This window comes from Rhinoraja longicauda, chromosome 1, assembly GCF_053455715.1.
Source record: "Rhinoraja longicauda isolate Sanriku21f chromosome 1, sRhiLon1.1, whole genome shotgun sequence".
Taxonomy (NCBI): Eukaryota; Metazoa; Chordata; class Chondrichthyes; order Rajiformes; family Arhynchobatidae; genus Rhinoraja; species Rhinoraja longicauda.
In genome coordinates, this window is record NC_135953.1 from 65,706,440 (window position 1) to 65,725,083 (window position 18,644).

Consider the following 18,644-nt stretch of genomic DNA (forward strand, 5'->3'; position numbering starts at 1 on the left):
CATGATTACTGAGGCAATGAAGGGTTTTGGAAGAGTAGGAAGGGAGACGCTACTTGTTGGAAGGCGGATGGCCTAAGGATGAAAATATGAGATAATTGGCAAACATAGTGGCGTGGGCGTGCACAGTGGTGCAACGGTAGCATAACTATAATGTGATGATCCAGTTGCAGAGAAGAGTGCTGACTGTGAGTTTGGTGATGAGCTCAGTTGGTATAATGGTGTTAAAGGCAGAGCTGTCATCTATGAATAGGAATCTGGTGTAGGTATCCCTTTTATCTAGGTGTTCCAGGGATGAGTGCAGATGGCATCGTCCTTGGAACTGTTATGGCAGTAGGTAAACTGCGGTGGGTCAAGGCTGCTTGGTAGACTGGATGTAATGCATTCCTTAACTAGCCTCTCAAAGCATTTCATGATGGTGGATGTCAAGATCACTGGACGGTAGTAATTTAGGCATGATAGACACAAAATGCTGGAGTAACTCAGCGGGTCAGGCAGCATCTCTGGAGAGAAGGAATGGGTGACGTTTTGGGTCAAGACCCTTTTTCAGACTGATGTCAGGGGAGTGGGTGGTACAGAGATAAAATGTAGTCGGAGACAGTAAGACTGGTAGGAGAACTGGGCAGGGGGAGGGGATGGAGAGAGAGTGGGAAAGCAAGGACTATTTGATGTTAGAGGTCAATGTTCATACCACTGAGGTGTAAGCTACCCAAGCGAAATATGAGGTGCTGTTCCTCCAATTTGCGCTGGGCCTCACTCTGACAATGGAGGAGGCCCAGGCCAGAAAGGTCAGTGTGGGAATGGGAAGGGGAGTTAAAATGTTGAGCAACCGGGAGATCAGGCCGGTTTAGGCGGACTGATTGGAGGTGTTCGGCAAAATGATCGTGGAGTCTTTTCAGCAAAATGATCGTTGAGCCTTTTCAGCAAAACGATCGCAGAGTCTTTTTTAGGCATTTAGTAATTTAGGCACATCTATCACCCCATTGTTAAAAAATGGAGAACTGAAATGCTTTTGGCATTAGTTAGGAAAAACATGCGATTGTCCAGAAAATCTGCTGATAGAACATCACCAAAGTCCTGAGGCAGCCAGAATATTGAGCTTTACTGTAATGTCAAAATAGAATCTAAAATAATCATTACATTTGTGTCAATAATAAACTGATTGGAATGTGTCTGCATGACCTTCCTCCTGTTTCAGCTGTTGAATGAACGCTGTGCCAGAAGCTACGGGTCATAAAATTGATAGTAAACCCACGTCATTTGATTAAATGCTGTTTAATTTTACATTAGAGGATTCAAATATTATATTCATTGTGGAAACAATGTCATGAGTGCTCATTAGCCATCCTGTCAGAAGCAGGCTGAATTTTCAATGAATGTTTAATATGATTGTTACATTGGCATTTAACCCTCCTCATTCTAATCTACAATTTGCAGCAGTCAATATTCCCAAGCGTATGATCTTGCGCCAATGTCTCTCCTGCATTTCTCCACTCCATTGGTGGAAAAACAGATGGTGGTGGGTACATTCAACGAGCTGACAGAGGACGTAGTTGAGCAAGTACGACAGCAATATTTAAAAGACATATGGACAGGTACATTTAATTTAGTTTATTTTAGATTAGTTTAGAGATACATCGTGGAAACAGGTTCCTTTGGCCCACTGAGTCCAGGCTGACCAGCGTTCCATGCACACGACCACTATCGTATACACACAAAGGATAATTTACAATTCTACCACGCCAATTAACCAACAAACCGGTACGTCTTTCAAGTGTGGAAGGAAACCAGGGATCCTGGAAAAAACTTGCGCAGGTCACAGGGAGAACGTATAAACTCTGTATAGAGTCTTCCCATAGTCAGGAAGAAACCGGGACTCTGGCACTATAAGGCAACAACTCCAGCGCTGCGCCAATGTGCCGCCCATGGACATGGTACATGGACAGGAAAGGTTTAGAGAAATATGTGCAAAACATGGACAGGTAGGATTTGTATAGATATCTACACTGCTCATCTTGGCATCTTGATTGGCATGGGCAAGTTGGGCCAAAGGGCTTGCTTCCATGCTGCATGACTCTATGACTCTATGGCACTGAACTAGCATCCAGTAAACTGCTTCTCTGTCCATACCTTCATTCCAATTTTTCGAAGATTCATTCTTGAAATCTGCTTCTTCTCAAGATTTTCCACCACCCATCCCCCACTCCCACCCTTCACCTTGCCCAGATTATTTGCTGAAAGTAACTGGCCTTTTCATGGTATGCACCTCTGCTATTTCACCCAAACTTAGTTCATCAAATGCCTTCCCAATCTTACACTGCAAACAATAAAATTATTTGAGAAATCACATTGAATACTGGCAAAGATTCCTTCTTAATGCCATGTGATTATCTTGTCAGTTTTGCATTAACTGAGATCTTATGTTACGCCTCAACATTTGTTTAGATGACAACAGTAATTATTCTTCAAAAATAATACATTAGTTGTAAAGCTTTTATATCTGTGCACCCAGGCCATCTACCATTCCCTTTATAGACATAAACATATTGCTGCTTGCAAAGATAATGTCTGTCATTCCTGAAATAAGAAATAAAATTGGAGATAGAAACAGAAGATAGGTGCAGGAGTAGGCCATTCAGCCCTTCGAGCCATCAATGCTGATCATCCAAAATCAGTACCCTGTTCCTGCTTTCTCCCCATATCACTTGATTCCATTAGCCTGAAGAGCTATATCTAACTCTCTCTTGAAAATATCCAGTGAATTGGCCTCCTCTGCCTTCTGTGGCAGAGAATCCCACAGATTCACAACTCTCTGGGTGAAAACGTTTTTCCTCATCTCAGTCCTAAACGGCCTACCTCTTATTCTTAAACTATGACTCCTGGTTCTAGACTCCCCCAACATCGGGAAATTTTTTCCTGCATCTAGCCTGTCCAATTCCTTAAGTATTTAATATGTTTCTATGAGATCCCTTCTAAATTCCAGTGAATACAAGCCCAGTCGATCCATTCTTTCATCATATGTCAGTCCCACCATCCCGGGAATTATGTTTGTAGGAAAGAACTGCAGATGCTGGTTTTAATCGAAGGTAGACACAAAATGCTGGAGTAATTCAACGGGTCAGGCAGCATCTCAGGAGAGAAGGAATGGGTGACATTTCGGGTTGAGACCCTTCTTCAGACTCCGGGTCAGAAGAAGGGTCTCGACCCGAAATGTCACCCATTCCTTCTCTCCCGAGATGCTGCCTGACCTGCTGAGTTACTCCAGCATTTTGCGTCTATCCCGGGAATTAACCTTGTGAACCTAGGCCGCACTCCCTCAATAGCAAGAATGTCCTTCTTCAAATTAGGAGACCAAAACTGCACACAATACTCCAGGTGTGGTCTCACCAGGGCCCTGCACACCTGCAGTAGGACCTCCTTGCTCATAAACTCAAATCTTCTCACTATGAAGGCCGACATGTCATTGGCTTTCTTCACTGCCTGCTGTACCTACATGTTTACTTTCAGTGACTGATGTAAAAGGACACCCAACTCTCGTTGCACCTCCCCTTTTCCTAATCTGACACCATTCAGATAATAATCTGCCTTCTTGTTCTTGCCCCGAAAGTGGATAACCTCACATTTATCCACATTATACTGCATCTGCCATGTGTCTGTCCACTCACCCAACCTATCCAAGTCACCCTGCAGCCTCATAGCATCCTCCTTGCAGCAGACCAAAGTACTTGTTTAACGGGTCTGCCACTTCCTTGTTTCCCATTATAAATTCACCTGTTTCTGAATGTAAGGAACCTACATTTGTCTTCACTAATCTTTTCGTTTTCACATATCGATAGAAGCTTTTGCAGTCAGTTTTTATATTCTCCACAAGCTTTGTTTCATGCTCTATTTTCCCCCTCTTAATTAACCCCTTGGTCCTCCACTGTTGAATTCTAAATTTCTCCCAGTCCTCCGGTTTGCTACTTCCTCTGGCCAATTTATATGCCTCTTCCTTGGATTTAACATAATCCCTAATTTCTCTCGTTAGCTACAGTTGAGCTGCCTTCCCTGTTTTATTTTTACACCAGTCAGGGATGAACAATTGTTTTAATTCATCCATGCAATCTTTAAATCTTTGCCATTGCATATCCACCGTCAACCCTTTAAGTATCATTTGCCAGTCTATCCTAGCCAATTCCTGTCTCATGCCATCAAAGTTCCCGGTGGCCGAGCACTTTAACTCCCCCTCCCATTCCCAGTCTGACCTTTCTGTCATGGGCCTCCTCCAGTGCCATAGTGAGGCCCGCCGGAAGTTGGAGGAGCAGCACCTCATATTTCGCCTGGGCAGTTTGCAGCCCGGTGGTATGAACGTCGACTTCTCCAACTTTAGATAGCTCCTCTGTCCCTCCCTTCCGCTCCTCCTTCCCAGATCTCCCTCTATCTTCATGTCTCCACCTATATCCTTCCTTTGTCCCGCCCCCCTGACATCAGTCTGAAGAAGGGTCTCGACCCGAAACGTCACCCATTCCTTCTTTCCCGAGATGCTGCCTGACCTGCTGAGTTACTCCAGCATTTTGTGAATAAATCGAAAATTACCTTTCTTTAAGTTCAGGACCCTTTGACTTAACCATGTCACTTTCCATCTTAATGCAGAATGCTACCATATTTTGGTCACTGTTGTCCAAGGGGCCTTGCATAACACGATTGCTAACTAATCCTTTCTCATTACACAATACCCAGTCTAGTAGGCCAGCCCTCTAGTTGGTTCCTCTACATATTGGCTTGGAAAACCATTCCGTATACATTCCAGGAAATCCTCCTCCTCAGTGTTGTTACCAAATTGGTTGGCCCAATCAATATGTAGATTAAAATCACCCATGATAACTGCTGTACATTTGCTACACACATCCCCAATTTCCTGTTTGATGCTATCCCACTACTGCTGTTTGGTGGTCTGTACACAACTCCAACAAGCGTTTTCTGCCCTTGGCTATTTCACAGTTCTACCCATTCAGATTCTTCAGCATCCAAGCTAATGTCTCACCTCACCATTGCATTAATCTCCTCTTTAACCAGCAATGCCACCCCTCCTCCTCTTCCTTTCTGTCTATTCTTCCTGAATATTGAATACCCCTTCCTGTTGAACTCCCAGCCTTGGTCACCCTGGAGCCATGTCTCCATAATCGCAACTATATCATCTCCGTTAACAACTAACTGCGCATTCAATTCATCCACCTTATTATGAAAGCTCCTCGTATTAAGGCACAAAGCTTTCAGGTTTGTTTTAACATTCTGAGTCCTTATAGAATTATGTTGTAATTATGTTATAATGGGGTGATCATTGGTGGGCAAAGACTCGATGGACAAAAGAGACTGTTTCCGCACTGTATCTCTAAAATCTGAAGTCTAAAGAAAAGGAATATTTTTGAAATGTGCCTCCAAGTGTTCATCTGCTAATATCCCAACCATCTTTTATAGGCTAAAGTCCGAACAATTCATACATCACCATGTTGCAAGGAGCTTGATATTTTTGTCAATCAACATTCAAAACTCATAAATGACAAGTTGAGAACATAAAAGTAGATTTTACATTTGTGCACTTCTTGATGATATTACATCAGTTGACTAAATCATTTTCCAATCAAATGCAAGTTTAATATTAACAGTATGCTCATGTAATAGAACAGTTTGACTACTATGTTTGGTAAAGATCTTACACAAAATGTGGTCTCGGATATTTAGTAGGTACTACTCTGCTCTAATGAGAGAAGTTCCTGGCTCTATAAATCACATCCCTTGCGATCATGCTATGTCAGTGCTGAAACATGCAATGATCCTATAAAGGGAGTGTGAATCACTTCACAGTAAAAAAACAATAAAGGAAAGTAGCCCTTAGACCCCAGTCTTTTAGTCATTATTTAGTGATAGTCATTATTTAGTCATTTCTTCTGGCAGTGCTATACTGCCAAACTAGCTCCTTTTTGTGCTCTTTACAAAAATGTGTTGAACAATTCAACTGCCCTGAGAATTAAACTTCAGGGTTAAAACTTACTGAATTAATTTGCTGGTTTGTTTTTTTTGTAGGCGATCATATAGTCATTAACCTGCAATGTTGAAAATCTTATGGTCAATTGATGCAGGTTAGTAAATAGAAATGTTCTGAATCATTGCATACTTCAAAGACCCATCTGACCCTGACGAAATTCTCTGCTCAGCTTTTGTTGCTCCAACTTACTGATATCCTTAAAGGGCCTGTCCCACTTAGGCGATTTTTTTGGTGACTGCCGGCGACTGTCAAAGTCGTAGCAGATCGCGAAAATTTTCTTTTACCCGACGACAATGACCACGACAATGCCGAGTCAGGTCGAGATTACACCGTCTTTGGAAACATCGCGAAAATTCCCACGCTGTCAATGCTTCTCCGGTGTCCTGATTTGCGCTGAAATCACTGACAAGTCGGTAAGCACTTGAGAGTTTTAAACTATAACTCCTTGTATGGGTTACTTAAATACCACGCTTCACTGTAACAAGGCATAAACTGGAGTTACTTCCAGTTTACTAATAGCTGTATTAAAAAAAAAAAAATCAAAAGTGGTTAAGTGGATTTTTGTGAATAGTGTGTGGGCATTCTTTGAAAATGTACGGGAGATGCATATCTGGTTTCTGGGTTGCATATCTGGGTTTGGAGCCCACTTTAAATGTAATGGCTGATGGCCATAAACATCGCGAAAATTCCCATGCTTACCTGACCGTCAAACTGTCGCCTCCAATCTACCTGTCAAATGTCCTGATGGTAAATAAATTGGTTAAATACAAGCATTTTATGGTATTTTGAAATGACTTTACTTATTTTAATATTATGTGCTTCCAAATGCATCTAAGAGAACCTATCAAACCTGGGGACAGCAGGCGACAGCGCCCGCAATAGGCAACGATACCTGGCGACAAGCCAGCTGTCGCCGAGAAATTTTAAACCGGATGATTTCTCAGTGACGCGCCGAGATCCACTACGATTTTTGGAAGACTCCTCACGATCATGCCCGCGACACCCGGCGAACTGTCGGTGACGGCCTAGTCACCGGCAGTCATCTTAAAATCGCCTAAAGTGGGACAGGCCCTTAAAGGTGTTTGTTAGCACCAGACTAGTCAAAGAGTCATAGAATTATACAGTGTGGAAACAGGCCCTTCTGCCCAACTTGCCCATACCAGCCAACATGTCCCAGCTACACTAGTCCCACCTGCCTGCGTTTGGTCCATAACCCTGTCCTATCCATGTGCCTGTCTAACTGTTTCTTAAACTTTGGGATAGTCCCAGCCTCAACTGCCTCCTCTGGCAGCTTGTTACATACACCCACCACCCTTTGTGTGAAAAAGTTACCCCTCAGATTCCTATTAAATCTTTTCCTCTTTACCTTAAACCTATGTCCTCTGGTCCTTGATTCACCTACTCTGGGCAAGAGACTCTGTGCATCACTGTGTGGTTCGGCAGCTGCACAGCCTCCAGCCGCAAGACCCTGCAGCGCATAGTGAACACTGCTGAGAGGATCACTGGCGCCTCACTCCCAACACTCCTGGTCCTTTACACCACCCGCCTCACCCGCAAAGCATTGAGCATTGTGGGTGACCCCTCCCACCCCTCCAACAGCCTCTTCACCCTCCTGCCTTCAGGGAGAAGGTTTCGCAGCCTGAGGTCAAGCACCACCCGATTAAAGAACAGTTTTTTCCACCAGGCTGTCAGGATGCTGAACTCTCTCCCCTCCCTTCCTCCTCTCTCCCCTGCCCCTATTGGACCTGGACTTTAACACCCCACACACACGCACATCCAGCACCAGACACTTAAAAAAAAATTTTTTAACGCATTTGAAGTGACTATATTTTATATTTTATGTTGATTGTTGTTTGCTGTGCCTTTTTAATTTTAACTTAGTTTTATGCACTTTGTTCCTCGGGATTGTGGGAAACGGTATTTCGATTTTCTGTCTGTGTAAACTGGCTGAGGATTGACAATAAAATTGACTTTGACTTTGACTTTGATCTACCCGATCTATTCCTCTCCTGAGTCCTCTCTCTCACTTCTTCAATTTTAAACTACCAACATTGCATTTATTGCACTTAACAATTTATTTTAAGTTTCAGTCCTCCTTGTTATTCCATCAAATTCTATTTGAGTCATACAGCGTGGAACTGCCCCCTTCAATCCAACTTGCCCATGTCGACAACTTGCCCCATCTATACTAGTCCCACCTGCCTGCGTTTGGCCCATATCCTTCTAAACCTATCCTATCCATGCACCTGTCCAAATGTATTTTATTCATTGCTAACACAGATGGATTTCTTACCTAGCCTTAGGAGTCCCATCCTAAGATAAGATTGCATATAATATCACCCCTCATCCTCCTGCACTTCAAGGAATAGAGTCCTAGCCTGCTCAACCTCTGCCTATAGCTCAGACCCTCGATCCCTGGTGACATCTTCATAAATCTTCCCTGCACCCTTTCGACGTCTGCACCCTTTCATTGTCCCTGCACCCCACGACATCTTTCCTATTACATGGTGACCAAAACTGAACACAATACTCAGGTCTGAGCTGGATCTTACCAAGTAAATGGCTGAAACCTGGAACAAGGTTTTGACTGATTGGCTTGAGGTTGTTTGTTGGACTGGTGCCGAAGTTTTAACGAGAAATTGGGCTCTGTACCCAGATTTTTGAGGCCACTGCCTACAAAATAAATTGTTGAGGCCAGTTCATTGGCTATATTTAAGAGGGAATTAGATGTGGCCCTTGTGGCTAAAGGGATCAGGGGGTATGGAGAGAAGGCAGGTACGGGATACTGAGTTGGATGATCAGCCATGATCATATTGAATGGCGGTGCAGGCTCGAAGGGCTGAATGGCCTACTCCTGCACCTATTTTCTATGTTTCTATGTTTCTATCCCTTGCTCTGTTTTTGTTTCAGACTTAACAAGGCTGTGGGCAACACTCCTATGATGAGCTTCAAAATCCTGCATTCTCCCCATCACTGAAGCCTGAACACTGTTCTCCGCAAGTGATTTAATTAACCTTCACTAACCATCTTTCAATGATATCTCCAAAATGTTCTAATTAAAATTGGACCTACCATTACTTCAGATTTTTATTCAGATTTGTTTCAGTTTCTCATCCTATATCTCATCAGTAGCAGTGCTGGGTGACACAACCAAAAATACACTGTTGTAATTGCTTTACAGAAGAGTTTCGCTTGGACATGCCTTCTTTGAGGTAATGCTCACCAATAAATCCTATCCTTCAAAGAACAAAGTAGGAAATTTGTTACATCTATTCTAGAGATTCCCATTTCCTCTAGTCTACAGGGTTGAATCTGGCATCTAGAATTGGATTCTTCATCACGCCCATCCGTCATGTGGCATACTAGGCTCAGACGGTACAATGGTGTAGCTGTTAAGCTATTGCCTCACAGTGCCAAAAATCTGGTTCGATCCTGCCCTCGGTCTGTCTGCCATTTGCATGTTTTCCTTGTAGCCACAGGGGTTTCTTCCAGGTACTCCGGTTTCCTCCCCCACATCCCAAAGACATACAGGTTTGTAGGTTAATTGGCCTCTGAAAATTGTCCCTAGTGTGTAAAGAGTGGATGAGAAAGTGGGATAACATAGAACTAGTGTGTATGGGTAATTAATGGTTGGCAGGGTAATCGAGTAATGGGCCAAAGGGCCTGTTTTCATGCTGTATCTCAAAAACTAAAAAGCTGTTATTGTCAGATACACAGGTGACCAATGCCATACCTGACTTTGAAAAGGGTGATGCTGAAAATGAATATAAAGTGTGAAAAAAATTGATTCCTTCACCTTAAAAGGCATGTCAAAGGATTTTTAAAATTTCAAATTGCATCCATTGATGCCTATTCCTTGTCTTCAAAATGGAAGATGGTTGGTTCATGTCAGTTGCTGCCTTACAGCGAATGCAGCTCCAGAGACCCGGGTTCGATCCCGACTACAGGTGCTGTCTGTACGGAGTTTGTACATTCTCCCAGTGACCTGCGTGGGTTTTTTCCGTGATCCTCAGTTTCCTCCCACACTCCAAAGACTTGGTATAAATGTAAATTGTCCCTAGTGGGTGTAGGATAGTGTTGATCCACGATAGCGGGGATTGCTGGACAGCGTGGACCCGGTGAGCCAAAGGGCCTGTTTCCGTGCTGTATCTCTAAACTAAAAAAAAACTAAACTAAACATTTTGTAATCACTCTGTAATCATAAACAAGATTGGCATGTACCAGAAAATGCATTAAAACCAGACATTTTGCCTGCATAAAGTATATTTGTCTGATTTTTTCGTAGGTCATATCATCGCATTATGTTTTCTTCAGAATAAAGCAGAATATCCATATGAAGAAGAGTCCCGACCCAAAACGACACCCATCCTTTTTTTCCAGAGACGTTGCCGGAGCAGCTGAGTTACTCCAGAACTTAATGTATATCTTTAGCTTTATTTTTTGATCCAACTACTTCCGATAATCTTTTCCTTGGTGATTTATCTAAGAATTGTCAGAAAAATACAACAGAAAGCATTGTACACATTTTCACTTAATTTGTTACATTGACATTATTTTACATGTTATTACTGAGTACTTTTCAGCTTCAGAGGAAGCAAAAGCTAGTGGTCTTGGCTGCTCAGTTTTGTTTCTTCTGAAGTCACCAAAGGTTTTACGGTCTCACTGAAAATGAAAGTCACCTCCTAGATTTTAACCTGATCTGACCAAATTCATTTAACACCTTGTTACAGTGTCATGTTGCTGGCAGTTTGTACAGAAGGCAGCGACTATAGACAATAGGCAATCGACAATAGGTGCAGGACTAGGCCCCACTAGTCACTGCCTGCCATTCTGTAAGGGACCCATTTATCCCCACTCTTTGCTTTCTGTCTGTCAACCAATTTTCTATCCATGTCAGTACCCTACCCCCAATACCATGTGCTCTAATTTTGCCCACTAATCTCCTATGTGGGACCTTGTCGAAGGCTTTCTGAAAGTCGAGGTACACCACATCCACCGGCTCTCCCCTGTCAATTTTCCTAGTTACATCCTCAAAAAATTCCAGTAGATTAGTCAAGCATGATTTCCCCTTCGTAAATCCATGCTGACTCGGAACGATCCTGTTACTGCTATCCAAATGGTCCGCAATTTCGTCTTTTATAATTGACTCCAGCATCTTCCCCACCACTGATGTCAGACTAACTGGTCTATAATTTCCCGTTTTTTCTCTCCCTCCTTTCTTAAAAAGTGGGATAACATTAGCTACCCTCCAATCCACAGGAACTGATCCTGAATCTATAGAACATTGGAAAATGATCACCAATGCGTCCACAATTTCTAGAGCCACTTCCTTAAGTACCCTGGGATGCAGACCATCAGGCCCTGGGGATTTATCAGCCTTCAGTCCCATCAGTCTACCCAACACCATTTCCTGCCTAATGTGAATCTCCTTCAGTTCCTCTGTCACCCTAGGATCTCTGGCCTCCTTAGTGAAGACAGATCCAAAGTACCAGTTCAAACTTTAATGCTCTCTTTCTTGTTCAGACAGATGCTTTATAATGAGCTGAGCTAGCCATTAATTAGTGCACCACATCAGATCACATTCCACTTAATCACATCAATTCTGCAGTCATCCTTCGATTATCAATTGTCTTGCTGGCTTACTTTGACTATTTCAAATGCAGCAGGAAGGAAGAAATTCCTGTTACTTCAGTAATTGAATTCAATTTGTATATATTGATCTGAATTAACTTCAACCCATCTCACATATAGACTGCACTTTGTCTCGGATCTATAGTAGGATCAAATTGCATTTCAATTCACAAATATTGCTTGATAGCAGGTATTTGCCTGGGAATGGAACTAAACCAATTATGTGTGTTTCCCTGTTACACATAACCAATTGTCCCTCTCTCTGTCAATTATCCATCCCATTTTGTGACAGGAATTCCAATAGATTGCAGATCTAATGTAGGATTCAGTTTTATTGGATGTATATCTGGTTTCTACTTTAATACAAATCTCTGCTCAGAATGAGAAGTGGGAGAATAGGAGAATATTGGATGGGGGAACATGGGGAATAGGAGGATAGCGGGACGGGGATAAAGGGCAGACAGGAGTGCAGCGAAACACGGGTATAGGGGAATAGGAGGATGAGGTAGAGAGGTGGGTATGAAGCAAAGCCTGGCAAATGATAGAGAGAAATAGACACAAAATGCTGGTATAACTCTACGGGTCAGGCAGTGTCTCTGGTGAAAATGAAGAGGTGATGTTTCGGGTCGAAACCTTTCTTCCATTTAAATCAGCATCAGCAGTTCCTTCCTACACAAATGCCAAAGGGATACCGGTGAGGGGTTGTTTGGCAGGCTGCACCCACAAACCCACATGTAAATAAAGCATTGGCGTAAGACTGCCATTTCCATTGCTGTTAAAGAATACTTGTGTTGACATAATTTACAAGCTAAAAGGGGCATAATCTTGTTAACCTCAAATCCAACCAGCTGTTCAATTCATTGAAGGAATTCGTTGTTTGATAATATTCGGCAAAATCCCTGTCCCACCACATACTTCTGAGAGTCACATGACACTGCAGATGCTGGAACCTTAAGCATATCACAAAGTGCTGGAGGGACTCAGCATGTAAGCAGCATCTCCTAGGGTCATAGAGTCATATAGCATGGAAATAGGCCCCTCGGTCCAACTTGCCCATGTCAACCAAGGTGTCCGTCTCCACTAGTCTCACCTTCTTGCATTTGGCCCATATCCTTCTAAACCTTTCCTATCCATGTACCTGTCCAAATATCTTTTAAATGTTCTGATAGTACCTGCCCCAGCTACCTCCTCAGGCAGCTTGTTCCATATATCTATAATCCTCTGTGTGAAAAGGTTGGCCCCAAGGTTCCTATCAAATCTTTCCCCTCTCACCTTAGACCTACGTCCTCTGGTTCTTGATTTCCCTACTCTGGGTAAAAGTGTGTGCATTTAGCCTATCCATTCCTGAATTTATCCTATCTATTCCAATGTGCGACATTTACCTTATCTATCTGTGGAGGGGGGTGGACGGATGACATTTTGGGCTGGGACCCATCTTCATACTGATGATGCAGATGAGAGGGAACTAGAACAGAGAGATGGGGTTAGCCTGGCAAATGATAGACAGGATGAACAGATTGGGAGAGTGGGCAAAGAAGTGAAAAATGGTATGTCAAAGTGTAAGGTCATGTACTTTGGTAAAAGGATCAAAAGCCTATACTTTTTCCTAAATGGGGAGCGGATTTGGAAATTGGAGGTGCAAAGGGACTTTGGAGTGCTGGTGCAGGATTCCTGAAAGGTTAATTTGCTGGTTGTGGTGTTAGGAAGGAAGGCAAAGCAATGTTTGCATTAATTTCAAAAGGAGTTGAAAATTTTAAAAAAGGATGTAATGCTGACACAAAATGCTGGAGCAACTCAACAGGTCAGGCAGCATCTCTGAAGAAAATGGATAGATGATGTTCTGGGTCAGGACCTTCCTTCAGACTGAAGGAGCTTGTAATCATATATAGTCTTTCCCTGACTGGATAGCACACAACAAAAAGGCTTTTCACTGTACCTCAGTACACATGACAATAAACTAACCTAAACTGCTCTGGGCCTGTACTCGCTGGAGTTTAGCAGGATGAAGGGGGATCTCATTGAAACATACTGAATAATGAACGGCTTAGATAGAGTGGATGTGGAGAGGGAAAGTCTAGAACTAGAGGGCACAGCCTCAGAATCAAAGGACGTACCTTTAGAATGAAGATGGGGAGGAAATTCTTTAGCCAGATGATGGTGAAACTGTAGAATAAATTACCACAGACAGCGGTGGAGGTCAAATCATTGAATATTTTTAAAGTGGAGATTCATAGGTTCTTGATTAGTAAGGGTGTGAAAGGTTATGGGGAGAAGACCAGAGAATGGGGTTGAGAGGGAAAAATAGACCAGCTTTAATCGAATGCCAGTGCAGACTCGATGGGCTGAATCACCTAATCCTGCACTTATATGTCATGATCAGATGTACTAGGAATGAAACAATGAAATTCTTACTTGCTGCAGCTTTACAGGCCCATTAACACAACAAATAAATGTACAATAATCAATAATACTTCCATATTAATAATTTAAAAAGTTTGACAACCTCTGAGTGAAGAGATTTAACTTAATTTCAACCATGAATGGCTTACCCTTTACTTTAAATGGGTTGGTCATTCAGGACTGAGGTCAGTATATGTTTCTTCACCCAGAGGGCTGAAAAATCTCAGTCAGAAAATATTTTTAAGACAGAGACTGATAGGTTTTTGATGTTAATGGAATCAATCGATATGGAGTTTGTGCAGGAGGGTGGCACTGTGGTTAAAATGTTAACCATGCTCACTTCCACTAGATGGCAGGACAGACAGAAGGGATCATACACAGTCTTGAGGTCAGATACTGGAATCTGGTGTAGAACACAAATTGTTGGAATGACTCAGCAGGTCAGGCAGCATCACTGGAGGACATGGATAGGCAACGTTTCAGGTTGGGTCCCTTCTGTGGACTGTTAGAGTATGGTTGAAGAGCAGGAGAGCAGTAGGAATCACAGAGCGGGAGCAGTGAAAGAGGCTCTCACAGAACTCCTGTTGGAGAACTTCTTCAAAATAGGCATACTTTGAGGAGATTTTGCAGTGGACCAGTGTAATGTAGACACAAAGAACTGGAGATGCTGGAATCTGGTGTACAATATAAAGTGCTGGAGTAACTCAGCGGGTTAGGCAGCATCTCTGGAGGACATGGAGAGGCAATGTTCCGAGTCAAGACTGAAGACTGAAGGCAGTCTGAGGAAGGGTGCTGATCTGAAATGATGCCTATCCATGTCCTCTTTATATGCTACTTGACCCACTGAATTACTCCAGCACCATGTTGTTTGTAGAATAATTCAGCATGGAAACAGATTCTTTGCCCTCAGCTCATCCATGTGACCAAGATGTCCCATCTGAGCGGTCCAATTTACCAGCTCATTTGACCCATATCCCTCTAAACCTCTAAATGTTGTTATTTCACCTGCCTTAACCACTTCCTCTGGGTTATTCCTAATTCCATTTCTTATGTTCTCATATTCTTAGAACATTCAAAAAATTAGATGTCATGTTATTTAAGGTTTATTAGATTATCGACTTATTGGCTGAAGGAAATTCGGTCACTTAAAATGGCAGTTTATGTGGTCATGGAAAAGGGCAGGCAAATAGACTGAGATGAATTAATTCCAGTCATAGGTCGTGTACCAAAATAGACCAAATGGTTGGCACGTCATTGGTTAGGATTGTAATTTATGTAATCCATGAATAAGTGATTCTTTATTCTCATTTAATATTCAATATAATAGATTTTAAAGAGAGTAAAATCTGATTTGAACAGAATTATCTGAACTCACCAACTAATTTAATTTAATTTACTTGGTTCACTTGGTATAATTTGTAAGAAAGCAAAGCCGTGCTGATATGTAAGGGTAACATGCATTTAAGTTTTAAAGATACTTTTGAGTTGCAACTTGACCAGAGTTACTGTGGCAAGTGTGTTTGAGAAACAAGCTGGCAGGCTATGAAGTTGAGGGGGGAATGCGGGGGTGGGCGGGGGGGGGGGGGGGGGGGGGGGGGGGGGAGGGGGAATGGAATTGGGCCAGGATGGGGGGGGGGGGGGGAGAGCAGGGACACTATGCAAACTTTATTCAGCACCCAGTTCTAGCTAACATATGATTGACTGTCTCCATAAACTATTCTAACATAGATGTCATGGCAAACAGTTTTATTTTAAGTTAGTATGTAGCATAATGAGAATTATTTTTTATAGTGCAATAGAGAACATAATAGTAATGCCTTTGACTGAAGGAGAATTTAAAATGCACAAACAACTTTAAATTCAAAACAGGAGAAGATCATTCCACTATCTTTATGTAAATGTTTTCTGCAGCTACATAGATGTGCACTGAGTTAATGGAAAATCTATAACTGTTGCAAACTTAGCAGAGAAAGGAAGTAGCAAATGCTAAGCAAATGGAATATTAATTTCACATTGATGGCTTTCAAATGAACACATTGATAAGTTCAAGGTTTCCGTGTTTGTAAGAAATGCTTTTTAAATGTGTGGTGAAGTGAAAATATTTAATTTGCAGTATCGAAGTACCACAATGTTATACATATTTATAGCAAACATATCACAGAAAAACGTAGTGTTTCATTTTAATATTGCTGTTTCATTATATAATATACAGACTACTCCAGACTTAACAATGTTCAGGTTCTTTAGGAAAGGACAATGCATGCTTTGAAGTTCGAGTTGTTGCTGCATTTTGAAAATATTCAGATAATTAATTATTTGAAACAGTCGAATGTACTGTGTTTCATGATTTCAGGACCAGGCAATGTTGCCAATTGGTGAAGCAAGAATGAAAATGCAACAAATACATAAAATAAATCTGAATAAATATATCACTTATCTTTGAATGTATAATAAATGGAGTTTAATATCAACGGGAACTCATTTTCACGTGTGCACAAGCTGCTAATTAATATTGTCTAACAGCTCACCTTCTCTCTGAATAAACTCAGTGTCAGAGAATTCATCATCTCCAGAACCTATCTGGTTTTGTGGTAGGAACAATATAATCAGGCTCATTGTCTCACAAGGTGAAAAACAGCTATGGTAACGGTACAACAACAACTGCCCTTTAAACAGTCTGAAACGTCACCTATCCATATCCTCCAGTTGTGCTGCCCCTCCCATTGAGTTACACCCGCACTTTGTGTTTGCCCTTTAAACATGCTCCATTGAATTTCTTGGTATTTCGAGATTGTGAAAGATGTCATATCAATGCATTAATGCATATCTTAATACAAGAACACCTCTGACAATTCAGCTGCATGTGTTCAAGTGGAGGCTGGATGATACTTCCTCATGATTATATCTTGGTTGATTTCTATGCCTATGCTGACGAAGACGGATACTGGCATGAGACAATAAGCACTGTTGGGTAATATTCCTTCATAAAAGCCTGAGGAAGAGAGGTGGGGGGAGGAGAGATAATGATGAAATCTTTAATCACTGAATTAGAACATTGCACGCAGAAGAGTAAAGCACAAGATCAAGTCCTTCGAACCACAATGTCTGCACCGAACATAATGCCAAGGCCATCATCCATCTACCTGCACATAACCCATATCCATCCAATCCCTGCATATCCATCTCTATCCAAAAGTCTTTCCAATGCCACTGATGTATCCGCTCCAACCCCTGACTGTGCATTCTAGACACTCAGCATTCTGTGTAAAAAGTCTTGCCCTGCACATCTCCTTTCAACTTTCCCCCTCTCACTTCAATGCTATGCTCTCTGGTATTTGATTTTTCTATCCTGCAAAATGTTGAAAGATTTGGTTGAAAGACTGGAGTGACTAGGCTTGTATACACTGAAATTTAGAAGGATCAGAGGGGATCTTATCGAAACGTATAAGATTATTAAGGGGTTGGGCACGTTAGAGGCAGGAAACATGTTCCCAATGTTGGAGGAGTCCAGAACCAGGGGCCACAGTTTAAGAATAAGGGGTAAGCCATTTAGAACGGAGATGAGGAAAAACTTTTTCAGTCAGAGAGTTGTGAATCTGTGGAATTCTTTGCCTCAGAAGGCAGTGGAGGCCAATTCTCTGAATGCATTCAAGAGAGAGCTAGATGCAGCTCTTAAGGATAGCAGAGTCAGGGGGTATGGGGAGAAGGCAGGAACGGGGTACTGATTGAGAATGATCAGCCATGATCACATTGAATGGCGGTGCTGGCTCGAGGGGCTGAAAGGCCTACTCCTGCACCTATTGTCTATTGTCTATTGTCTATTGGTTCTGACTGTCTACCCTACCTATGCCTCTCATAATTTTATATACTTCTATCAGGTCTCCCTGCCACCTCTGGCGTTCCAGAGAAAATAATCCAAGTCTCTCCAAACTTTCCCTGTAGCTAATACCCCCCTAATCCAGGTATCATTCTGGAAAACCTCCTCTGCATCCTTTCCAAAGCTGACACATTCTTCCAGTAATGGGACCACCAGAACTGTACACAGTGCTCCAAATGTGGCCGAACCAAACTTCTACCAATTTCATTATGTCTTCCTGCCTCTTATACTCATTGCCCAAACCTACCTTATGAAAGCGAGCATACCACATGCATTCTTTACCACTCTATCTACTTGTGTCACCACTTTCAGGGAGTCATGGACTTGGACCTCAAGATCCCTCTGCACATCAATGCTGTTGAGGGTCATGCCATTAATTGTATATTTTCCCCTTATATTTGACCTCCCAAAGTGCAACTCCTCACACTTACTCAGATTAAACTCAGGTAATAACAGAACATTTATTTTTATGTTTTACAATTTCTTCTGACTGTTTTGTGATCTTTGAGCTTCTGGTTACAGAGTAAACAGATTTTTATGCAGGGTTTTATATTCCATCTGGGTAGTCTACAGTCCAACGTAATGAACATTGAAGAGGAAACTTGCACTCCCTCCTTCACTCCATCCCTCCCTTTATCTATCCAGATCCTCTCATTCATACCTTCTTTCCCACTACTTCCTGCCCCTTCTCATTCAACTTCTTCCCCACCCATG